This window comes from Galeopterus variegatus, unplaced genomic scaffold (assembly GCF_000696425.1).
Source record: "Galeopterus variegatus unplaced genomic scaffold, G_variegatus-3.0.2 Scaffold1456, whole genome shotgun sequence".
Taxonomy (NCBI): domain Eukaryota; kingdom Metazoa; phylum Chordata; class Mammalia; order Dermoptera; family Cynocephalidae; genus Galeopterus; species Galeopterus variegatus.
Genome location: NW_007727567.1, coordinates 560,513 through 573,286, shown reverse-complemented (window position 1 = coordinate 573,286; position 12,774 = coordinate 560,513). Strand labels below are relative to the sequence as shown.

Sequence of the window (12,774 nt, the reverse complement as noted above, 5' to 3'; positions counted from 1 at the left end):
ATGGGTCAGCTTCATGAGTGAGTATGAGCCCCAAATTAATAGTGACTCATTATAGCCTTACTCCGAGGAAACCTTGAAAGACAGCAGTGAGGGAAGTAATCTGCGTGATCAGTAGCAAATGGCCTGACCAACTGGTCTGGAGCCTGTAAATAGAAAGATTGGAAGGTTGGAGACAAAAATAATGGGAATGGAGGTATGTGGATGAGCAGAAAGTTTGAATAATTATTATTGTTATTATATTATTTTAATCTACATGTTAAAGCCCATCAAAAAGCATCCACTATAGATAATGTATGGAATGACCAAACTGAAAAAAATGGCTTGGCCAAGTCTTTGTCAACAGTAGGCACAATGGACAGAAGAATCATGACCATGGAAGCAAAGATGAAAGCCATATGTGGAATGAACAGTACCATCTCCTACTCACCAAGGCCATTGTAACTACTGCCACCTATAAACATCTAATCTATTAGCAACAGAGACCAATTTGGAGCCCCTTGCATGCCATTACTTCCTGAGGAGACCAACTGGTGGTGTTAAGATTACTACCCATGGAGTAGACATATATTTCAGGCATGAGTTTACCTTTTCTGCCTGAAAGCCTCAGCTAACACCTCTATCTTGAGGCTTACAGAATGTTTGATCCAGAAGGACAGAAACCCACACAGAATAGCATGTGATGAGAGAGCCCACTCACAGTGATGGAGACGTGGGAGAGGACCCAAAACTATGGAATTCACTGGAAGTGTCGTATAGCACATACATAATACAGAAGGAGCCAGTCTCAGACAGCATTGAAAAGGCCTACTGTAGGCACAGCTGAAGTACCAGCCCAGAAGGAGGACCTGATGAAAATTGGACACCATGCTACAGGATGCCGTATACTCATTGAATCAGAGATGTTTTTATGTCACTGGGTACACAGTAGAAAGAATGCAAGGCATGTTCGGTGAAGAGACCCACTGACCACCACTCCTAGAAATCGATGGAGAGACTTTGTGCTTCCTGTGTCTGAGAGGTTGCTGCAGTGATAGAGGTCCTTATTTCCAAAGGAGGAGCAGTCTTGTCAATGAACACAGCAAGGGTCTAGTTGAACTATGAGCTAAGCTGCTGCTTGAGCATCTTGAGCTCCTTGTGCCCAGGGACTGGTAGGCAAGAAGGGGATTTGCAGTCTTCTCAAGAGTAACAGATCCTGTCGGCAGAGGGAGGTGTAGCTGCTGTGACACCCCAGAGGCAGGGAGAAATCCATGCTCCTCCTTGCTCTGTTGTGACTGATGATGATCGAGGATGCCACCCTGGCTGAGAAGGAGCTCAGAACCCTCAGGAACAGTGTTCGAGTCACACCACCACGTAAGCTCCTAGGACCAGCAGAGGTAGCAGCCAAGGATGAGGAGAAATTCGCAAGGACAGTGGAGAGGAAAGCAGTGAGTACCAGCTGTGGCCTGAGGCCCGGGCAGTGCAGCAGCTGTCGTTTGTTCACTGGCCTCCCTTTAGGAAGAAAAGAGGAGGCGTCCTCTAATGTGTACAGACAGGCAGGTTGCAGAACTCAAGCTTCCCGAAGTGCAGAGGGATGAACTTGGCATGAAGAAGACCAAGAGAGGTGCCACTTTGTTGCCCCTTCAAAGAAGGATGTGCTGCCCAGCTGCAAGGAGTGTGGTTAGCTGCCAGTCTTCAGTGCTTAGCTCTTTCAGAGCCTACTACAGCTTCTGAGTTGAGGGCACCTTCTTCTTGGGGAGACTAAGCCAATGACTGGACCTGGTGGTGGTACCAAGGCATAGCCATTTCTGCCCAAGGCAGGACTCTTTTAATGGGCAGTTGTTGGACCAGAGTCCTGAATTTGCCTGGCAGAGACTGTCAGGACCGTGTCATGGTCTGACAGCACCCCAGCCCAATCCTGTTTCCTCCTCTTTTCTTTCACAGGTCTTATTCCCCAATAAACCTTTTGTACTCCTAACTCCATCTCAGCCTCTGATTCTCAAAAAACCCAACCGGCACTATTTTATGAAATCACAACTAAAAGGAAATAATGCTATGCCTCCAGCCCCTAGGGTACTCAGATACCACCCAAAGCTTGGAATGTTAGAACTAAAGCAGTCACAGTTGGACTGGCTGACAGACTCAGAGATCCAAATTCATATGGCCAGGAGGAGATGGAACAGGGATCAACAGATTTTCAATATATCAAAACTATTTGTGAGACACCCAACAGACCCAAATAAAAATAGGAAATAACAGTCAAGTTAATTAATGTTACCATGTAGCTCCAGGAATTCAAACATATATTTATTCAAAAACAAACAAAGCCACAGGAATCCAGCCAAAGAATTGAGCATATATATTATCTCCATATGAAAGGATTTTGAACTTTGGAATTATTTCCTCAAATGTCCATTTAGGGAATAGAAGAGAAAATCTTTTTAATAGTAAAATATTAAGACAGGCTGATTATAAAATTAAAAGAAAAATATTTGAAGGGAGATAATTTAACTTTTGAGTGCCAAAGAGATTGTATAAATGTCAGCTAAACAGACTGAGGTTCTCATTCAAATAGATCAAAGCCACATGTTATAAGCTGCAAGACATTATTCAACAGCCAAAATACATTCCCCCTCCCAGCCTCAATGGAACATCAGTGATCCATGCCCAAAAATTACATGAGACTTTGGACTGGTTCCCTGAAATACAGAGGGACGCATTTTGCATGTGCGACCCAAAGAGACCACCGCCTGGGTGGTCTGTGCAGTTCATAAGATGCTCTCTGGTAACTGGCTGCTTTTCCTCATTCAGGCCTTAGATCAAGTGCTTTCTTCTCAGAGAAGCCTTTTCTGATGACCAAACCCAAGCCCCTTTGCACCACCTCCTCATCCTTGTGTTTTCTCCCACTTCATCTTCTCCCTACATAGTATATGTGATGATTCACTTTAAAAAAAAAATCTGTTTGCTTATTGTTGCTTTCCTCCAATAACGTATAAACTATTTAATTCATTGTAGTACTCCCAGTGCCTAACATAGTGCTTAGCATAATGTAGTTGCTTAATTACTATTTGTTGAAAGTATAGAGATGTAATAATAATAATGATAATAGGTGATACTTATTTAGCATTAATGAAATGCTTGTTCTAAGCACTTTACATATATAATCCTATTAATCCTATGATAAAGGTCTGCTTTTATTTTTTATTTTTGACTGTTGATGAAACTTAAGCACAGTTAAGGAACCTGCAGAAGGCAGAGCTGAGCTATGACTGGAACTCATGCAGTGTGTTTGCAGCGATTACAAATCTCTTCTAACAGGTTCCTGTTTAACTCAATTAAATATCAATCTCCTCAATAAAGGATCTAACATAATAGAGATTTCAGGATATTAGATGAATGTTTGGGGTCAGAAGGGTGTTCTGGGCCTCTTAACCATTGTTTACTCTGCCTATAGCCCTGCTGGCTAGAGAAAGATCACTCCTAGTTTATATGGAAAAGCCCCCACTTTGTGCATCAAGAGATTTTTTTTTTTTAGCAGAGTCTAGTTCACGTGCATGTACATGTGTATGTGTGGATGGATGTGTACTGAGAGATCAGTGACTATTTACCAGTGTTGTGGCCTAGTCAGCATAAGGGTTTATAAGAGAAACAGACAGGATCAGATAAAAGAGTACAGTAAACATTACAGAATACAGCAATGGGAAAATCTCACCATTTAAAAAGCTTTATTAAGGAAATTTAGAACAATAACTAATGGTATTAAGGACTTGCTATTTTCCTGTGTAAGTGCTTCATAGCACTAACTCATTCAATCCTTGCAATGCAGTATTCATATTCTGACTGGTGAGGATACTGAGGCATGAGGAATTAGGTAACTTTCCTACAGTCTTACAGCTAGTAAGTGGTAGAGCCTGGGTAATCTAGAGAGACTGGATAACAGCCTGTCCTCTTAACCACTATCACAATTGCCATCAACTGTCTCAGGAAACATTTTCTGATGCTGTTGTGAATAGAGCCATGATAAACATGGCAGTGCATGTATCCCTTAGATTTGCTGATTTCCATTCTTTTGGATATATACCCAGTAGTGGGATTGCTGGATCATATGGTAGTTCCATCTGTAGTTTTTTGTTTTGTTTTGTTTTTGAGAAACCCATATTGTTTTAAATAGTGGCCGTACTGTTTTACATTCTCACCAATAAAAATATGAGCTCCCCTTTCTCTGTCTCCTTGCCAACATTTGTTATATTCTGTCTTTTTGAAGATAGCCATTCTAATAGGGGTGAGATAATATGTCACTGTGGTTTTGATTTGCATTTCTCTGATGATTAGTGATGTTGAGCATTTTCTTTACATACCTGTTGGCCATTTGTATGTCTTCTTTTGAGAAATGTCTATTCAGCTTATTTACCCATTTTTTAATTGGATTATTTTTATTATTTTACTATTGGGTTGTTTGAGTTCTTTGTGTATTCTGGATATTAATCCCTTGTCAGATGCATAATTTGCAAATATATTCTCCCATTCTGCAGGTTGTCTCTTTGCTCTGTTGATTGTTTCCTTTGCTGTGCAGAAGCTTGTCAGTTTGATATAATCCCATTTGTTTACTTTTGTTTCTGTTGCCTGTGCTTTAGAAGCCATCGCCATAAAATCTTTGCTCATTCCTATGTCCTGAATTGTTTCCCTTGTGTTTTCTTCTAGAAGTTTTATAGTTTCAGTTCTTACATTTAAGTCCGTAATCTATTTTGAGTTGATTTTTCTATATGGTATGAGATAGGGATTTAGTTTCATTCTTCTACACATGGATATCCAATTTTCCCAGCACCATTTATTGAAGATGCTATCGTTTCCCCAATGTATGTTCTTAGCACCTTTGTCAAAGATCAATTGGCTGTAAATGCATAAATTAGTTTCTGGGTTCTCAATTCTGTCCCATTGGTCCCTGTGTCTATTCAGTACCATGCCTTTTTGGTTACTATAGCTTTGTAGTATATTTTGAAGTCAGGTAGTACAATGCCTCCAGCTTTGTTCTTTTTGCCCAGGATTGTTTTGGTATTTAGGGTCTTTCTTTGTTCCATATAAATTTTTAAATTTCTTTTTATTATTATTTTATTTATGTGAAGTATGTCATTGGTAGTTATGGGGATTGCATTGAACCTGTAGATGGCTTTGGGTAGTATGGTCATTTTGACAATATTGATTCTTTCAGTCCATGAACATGGGATGTCTTTCCAATTTTTTGTGTGTCTTCTCTAATTTCATTAATCACTGTTTTATAGTTTTTCTTTTAGGGATTCTTTACTTCCTTGGTTAAATTTATTCTTAGGTATTTTATTTGTTTACTTATTTATTTATTGCTATTGTAAATGGAATTGCTTTCTTGATTTCTTCTTTGGCTAGCTCATTGTTGAAATATAAAAATGCTACTAATTTTTGTATGTTTATTTTGATTCTGCAAATTTACTAAATTTGTTTATCAGGTCTAGTAGTTTTTTCATACAGTCTTTAGGTTTCTGTCTATATAAAATCATGTAATCTGCAATAGGGACAATTCAATTTCTTCTTTTCTAATTTGGATGCCCTTTATTTCTTTTTCTAGCCTGATTGCTCTGGCTAGAACTTCCAGTACTATGTTGAATAAAAGTGGTGAGAGTGGGCATCCTTATTTTTTACAGGAAAAGCTTAGAGTTTTTCCCTGTTCAGTATGATGTTAGCTATGGGTTTGTCATATATACCCTTCATTGTATTGACACTTTCCTTCTGTACCTAATTTGTTTAGAATTTTCATCACAAGGGAATGTTGAATTTTATCAAATGCTTTTTCTGTATTTATTGAGGTGATATTTTTTTTTCTTTCATTCTGTTGATATGATGTATTATGTTTATTGATTTGCATATGTTGAATAAGGGAATGTTGAATTTTATCAAATGCTTTTTCTGTATTTATTGAGGTGATTTTTTTTTCTTTCATTCTGTTGATATGATGTATTATGTTTATTGATTTGCATATGTTGAACCATTCTTGCATCCCTAGGATAAGTATCACTTGATCATGGTGTATAGTCTTTTTTGATGTGCTGTTGGATTTGGTTTGGATTCTAGTATTTTATTGAAGATTTTTGCATTTATGTTCAACAGGGATGTTGGCCTGTAGTTTTCCTTTTTTGTATGTCCTCGTCTGGTTTTGGTATCAGAGTAAAGGTGACCTCATAGTATGAGTTTGGAAGAATTGTGTCCATTTCAATTTTTTGAAATAGTTTAAGAAGAATTGGTATTAATTCTTATTAAAATGTTTGGTAGAATTCAGCAGTAAAACTGTCCAGTCCTGGGCTTTTCTTTGTTGGGAGACTTTATGACTGATTCAATCTCGTTACTTGTTACTTGTCAGTTTAAAGTTTCTATTTCTTCTTGGTTTAGTCTTGGTAAGTCACATATGTCCAGGAATTTATCCATTTTTTCTAGATTTTAAAATTTATTGGCTTATAGTAGTTCATAATAGTCTCTAATGATCCTTTGTATTTTGGTGGTATCAGTTGTAATGTCTCCTTTTGCATTTCTCTTATTATTTATTTGGGTCTTTTCTCTTTTTTTCCTAGTTACTCTGGCTAATGATTTGTCAATTTTGTTTACCTTTTCAAAAAAACAGCTTTTTGTTTGATCAATCTCTTATATTGTATTTGTAGTCTCAATTTCATTTATTTCTAGTCTCATTTTTATTTCTTTTCTACTTCTTCTGGATTTGGTTTCTTCTTGTTTTTCTAGGTACTTGAGGTGCATTATCAGGTTGTTTTTGTTTGATCAATCTCTTATATTGTATTTGTAGTCTCAATTTCATTTATTTCTAGTCTCATTTTTATTTCTTTTGTACTTCTTCTGGATTTGGTTTCTTCTTGTTTTTCTAGGTACTTGAGGTGCATTATCAGGTTGTTTATTTGAAATCTTTCTATTTGTTTGATGTTAGGCATTTATTGCTATAAACTTTCCTCTTAATACTGTCTTGACTATATCCCATAGGTTTTGGTATGTGTGTTTCCGTCATTTGTTTCAAGAAATTTTTTGATTTCCTTCTTAATCTCTTTGACCCATTGGCCACTCAGAGCATGTTGTTTAATTTCCACATATTTATGTAGTTTCAAAATTTCCTCTTATTATGGTTTTCTAGTTTTACTCCATTACGGTCCAAAAAAATACCTGATATGAATTTTTTTAACTTGTTGAGACTAGTTTTGTAGCTGGGTATGTAAGTTTCATGTGCTGATGAAGAGAATGCATGTTCTGCAGCTGTTGCATGAAATATTCTGTAAATGTCTGTAAAGTCAATCTGGCCGGTGTAGCTATTTAAATCTGATATTTCTTTGTTGATGTTTTGTCTCAATGATCTGTACAGTGCTGAGAGTGGGATGTTTAAAAAGTGCCCAACTATTACTGTGTTAACATCTATCTCTCCATTTAGATCTGATAATATTTGCATTATATATCTGGGTGCTCTGATGTTGGGTACCTATATATTTATAATCTTTGTATCCTCTTGCTGTATTGATCCCTTTATATATAATGCCCTTCCCCATCTCTTAGTCCAGATTTTGATTTTAATTCTGTTTTATCTGATATAAATATAGCTACTCCTGATTATTTTTGTTTTCCATTTACATGAAATGTCTTTTTTCATTCCTTCACTTTCAGTCTGTGTCTTTCTAGGTAAGGTGTATTTCTTATAAGTACCATATGGAAGGATCATGTTTTTTTAATCCATTCAGTCAGTCTAGGTCTTTTAATCAGGGAATTTAATTCACTTACATTCAAGGTTATTATTGATATGTGATGCCTTACTGCTGTCATTTTGTTGGTTGTTTTCTGATTATTTTGTGTATCCTTTGTTCCTTTCTTTCTCTCTTATTGTTTGTCCTTGCAAGTTGGTGGATTTCTGTATTGATAAGGTTTGATTTCTTTCTCTTTCTAATTAGTGTATCTATATTCTACCAGTAAATTTTATATTTTCAGGTATTTTCACGATGGTTGTTGTTGTTCTTTCTCTTTTAGATGTAGAACTCCCCTCTAAGCATTTCTTATGAGGCCAGTCTTGTGGTGATGAATTCCCTTAATTTTTGCCTGTCTGAGAAAGACTTTATTTCTCCTTCATTCTGAAGGATAGCTTTGCTGTGTATAATATTCTTGGATGGTAGTTTTTTTCTTTCAGTACTTTGAATATATCATCCCATTCTCTCCTGGCCTGCAGTGTTTCTGATGAGAAGTCTGCTGGTAGTCTAATGAGGATTCCCTTATAAGTGACTTGATGCTTTTCTCTTGTTGTTTTTACAATTCTCTCTTTGTCTTCAGCCTTTGAAAGTTTGACTACAATGTGTCTCAGAGAGGACCATTTTGAGTTAAAACTATTTAGGGACATTTGAGCTTCATGGATTTGTATGTTCATATCTTTCCCAAGTCTATGACAGTTTTCAGCATTATTTCACTAAATATGTTTTAATCTTATTAAGTATGTTTTGTTTTCTTCTCCTTCTGGAATGCCAATAATTTGAATATTTGTTTGCTTAATAGTATCCCATAAACTTGTAGATATTGTTCATTTTTTTCTTTGTCTTCCTGGGTGTTTTAGTCTGTTTTGTGTTGCTATAACAGAAATACCTGAGACTGGGTAATTTATAAAGAAAAGAGGTTTATTTGGCTTAGGATTCTGGGACAGCTACATCTGGCATGGGCCTCAGGCTGCTTCTACTCATGGCAGAAAGTGGCAGCAGCTGGCAGGTAAAAGCAGATCACATGGCGAGAGGAAGCAAGAGAGAGACAGAGAGGAGGTGCCAGGGTCTTTTTAAGCAACGAGCTTTCACGGGAACTAATAGAGCAAGAACTCACTCATTAATCCCCCCTCCCCCAGGGAGAGCATTAATCCATTCATGAGGGATCCGCCCCCATGACTCAATCAGTTTCCAGCACTGCCACATTGGAGATCAAATTTCCACATTGGAGATCAGATTTCCACATGAGTTTTGGAGGGAACAACACATCCAAACTCCATCACTGGGTTATTTCAGCTGTCTTCAAGATCAGAAATTCTGTCTTCTGTGTGATCTAGTCTGTTGTTCAGACTCTTGGATATGTTTTTTTTAAATTTCATTCAGTGAATTTTTCAGTAAATTTTCAGCGAATTCCAAGATTTGATATTTTAATGATATCTGTCTTCTGTTACATGTCTCATTCAGACCATGAATTGTTTTTATGATTTCATTGAATTGTTTCTCTATATTCTCTTATATCTCAGTGAGTTTCCTTAAGATTATTAATGTGAATTCCTATTTTCGAAAGCTGGAAAATTTCTATTCTTTAAAATCAGTTATTGGAGCATTGCTGTGTTTCTTTGTTCATGCCATATTTCCTTGTTTTTTATGTTTCTTGTTTCCCTGCATTGATATCTGTGCATCTGGTGTAATAGTCACTCTTTAAATTTTGTAAAGTGGATTGCATGGAGAAGGACTTTCACCTGCAAATGTGTTTTTGAGTGTTGACTGAGTAGAGTACAATGGCTTTTTTCTGGATGGGTGCAGTAGTATAAAGTTTGTATAGTTTCTTCAACTGTAATCTACCTTCACTGTGTCTATGCGTGCCTTGGCAATCTATTAGGATTGTGGTGATGGTGGCATGGCTTTGCTGGGTGTGAGCTTGCTGTGTTGGTTTTCAGGCTAGAGTGTGTATGTAGTCACTGTGGTTCAGTCCTCTCAGGAACTAGCACACTGAGGATGGGGTTGTTGGATTTATTTTCAAGCTGGCATGTGGATGTGTGGTATGTCTGGGAATCTGAGGCAGGCCTGCTGGGAGTGCATCAAACAGACTGTTTTTCACTTGGATGCATGTGCATCTGATGGCTCAAAGACTCAGGGGCATGACAGCTGGCCTGTTGCTCTGAGGTATGGACACAGGCACATTTGACTCAACTAACTGAATGTAGATCTGCCAGGAGCCAGTCTACTGTGCCACTTCTCAGTGCCAGACCTAAGGTCATGCTTCCTTCAGTAGTTTAGCTGCAAGTCTGCCAAAGGAAGGGCCATTGAGCCACTTCTTGAGCAGTAGGAAAGGCTGCTAGGTGAGACTGTTGAGGGCAAGACCACCTGGCCACCTCTCTGGGAGAGCACAAGTCACTTCAGTTCTGCCAGCCTGGGGGATGTTTGTTAGGGTAGACACCTGTGAGCTGCTTTTCTGGGTTGAGAACTTGGGTGCCCAGAACTCAGCTGACTGGAGGCTGCGGGTGTCTGTCTATTAGATCTCTGGCTGGGGACATGGGAGTGAATCAGTTCATCAGACCTGGGGTTGGCTTTCCTGACATGCAGGACTGAAGTCAGAGTTGCTCTTAGGTCCAGGCCTCAAGCTACTGAGATAAGGGCATTGTAACCTCTCCTGTGAGGCGGCACAATGGCCACTGTCCCTCAGGAGTGGGAATCCTCCTGCAGTGTGCAGTGTGGCTCTGGTTTCAATATGGCACCATACTGCATCAGCTTGGGTCATGAGGGTAGGAGTAGGGAATATACAGTATATGCTCCTGTTCTGGATCAATGCATTGCATGTATTCTAGGAAGCTCCCCATATGTGGCTCTGGGCTTGCAAGGGCTGTGGAATCCTCCTACAGTAGAAACTGCAGGCCTCTGTAGTAAGAATAGGGGTTGGTGTGGGCTGTCTTCCTACCTTTTACCCTTGCAAGGGAAAGTCCCTCCTGAGCCATTCCTAGTGATGGAGAGATAGCAGCCAAGTCTGTGTACCTCTCTCTCTTCTCTTTGCTGCCATCCAGGGCTTTTGTGCTTCACAGGGATCTCACCACTCTCCTGTTACATTCCTGCACTCTTTCACAGACACTCCCATCACTATTTTCTAAAATAGACTTTAAACCAAAAACATACTTACACTCTGACACTTTCCTGGAACAATGATGGAGGTAATTTTAAAAATATGTAATTAAGAAGGCTGACAAGTCCCACAATAGGCCGTCTGAAAACTGGAGACCCTAGGATTCTGGTGATATGGCTTAATCCATGTCCAAAAGCTTCAGAACCAGGGAAGTGAATGGTGTAATTCTCAGTTCAGGGCCAAAGGCCTTGAGAGCCCAGAAGTTCCTCAGGTGTAAGTACTGGAACCCAGAGGCTAAAGAACCCAAAGCTCTGATGTCCATGAACAGGAATGAAGAGTATCTGACGGTTGGTTCATTTCTGAACTTCTTTCCTATGCTGTTGTTCTGTCTTCTTATGCATCAATACCACCCTGTTTTAATTTTAAATTTAAAAATTATTAAAAGATTTGCAGTATATTTTAATATCTTGTGGAGATAGTCTCCTCTCTTCTATTTAAGTATTTTTTAGATATTCTTGTGTCTTTATTTTTCCATATATATTATGCTTTCAACTTGTCTACCTCCATAAAAAATATAATTTTATTTTATTTATTTAATTTAATTTAATTTTATTTTATTTTATTTAGTTTAGTTTAGTTTAGTTTAGTTTAGTTTATGTATGTTCATGGGGTACAAGTCTGGCCATCACTACTTGCATCCAAGATGCGATGGCCAGATCTATACTATCAGCCTGCACATAACCATAAATTGTGGTTATTCCTCATGCTCCCACCCAATTAATCCCCAACCAACTTCCCCCTTCCCTCTCCCTATTCCACACTGCAACCCTAGGTATGCTCTCTTCCTCTACAAGCCCAACACACCACTATGTTCTTTCTCTCCTTCCTTCTTTCTCTCTTAACTCACACTTATGAGTAAGGATATGTGGTATTTTTCCTTCTGTGCCTGGTTTATTTCACTCAACATAATTTTCTCCAAGCTCATCCATGTTGCTGCAAATGGTAGAATTTCATTCATTTTTATGGCAGAGTAGAATTCCATGGTGTATATATACCACATTTTCCTTGTCCAGTCATTTAGGTTGGTTCCATATGTTAGCTATTGTAAATAGAGCTGCATGATCATGGGAGTACCGGTATCCCTTCGACATGAGGATTTCCATTCCTCTGAGTATATACCTCGAAGTGAGATTGATGGATCTTACTGTAAATCTATCTGTTGTTGTTTGAGAAAACTCCATACGTTTTCCATAGTGGTTGTACTGATTTACAGTCCCACCTACAGTGAAGGAGCATTCCCTTCTCTTCACATCCTCACCAGCATTTGTTATTCTCTGTCTTTTTGGTCCTAGCCAGTCTAACTGGGGTGAGGTAATATCTCAATGTGGTTTTAATCTTCCTTTCCCTGATGATTAGTGATGCTGAGCATTTTTTTAAGTTCCTGTTGGCCATTTGCATGTCTTCCTTAGAAAAATGTCTGTTCAGCTCCTTTGCCCATTTTTTAATCTGATTATTTGGTTTTTTACTGTGTAATTGCTTTAGTTCTGTGTATATTCTGGATTTTAATCCCTTCTCGGATATATAGTTTGCAGATATTTTTCTCCCACTCTGTAGGTTGTCATTTTACTCTGTTGATTGTTTCTTTTGCTGTGCAGAAGCTTTTTAGTTTGATATAGTTCCATTTGTTTACTTTTTCTTTTGTTGCTTGTGCTTTGGAGCCCTGTTCATAAAGTCTGTGCCCAGTCCTAGTTCCTAAAGTGTTTCCCCTATATTTTTCCTTAGTAGTTTTACAGTTTCAGGTCTTATACTTTAGTCTTTAATCAATTTTGAGTTCATTTTGGTATATCATGGGAGGTATAAGTCTAGTTTCATTCTGCATATGGATATCCAGTTTTCTCAGCACCGCTTATTGAGGAGGTAGTCTTTTCTCCAAGGTATGTTTTTGTT

General features: G+C 38.2%; 1 pseudogene; it reads left to right on the top strand.

Annotated features, from left to right (window-relative positions):
- Positions 1 to 1,277: 1,277 nt before the first annotated feature.
- LOC103593988 overlaps positions 1,278 to 12,774 on the top strand; it is a 76,289-nt pseudogene continuing 64,792 nt past the window's right edge.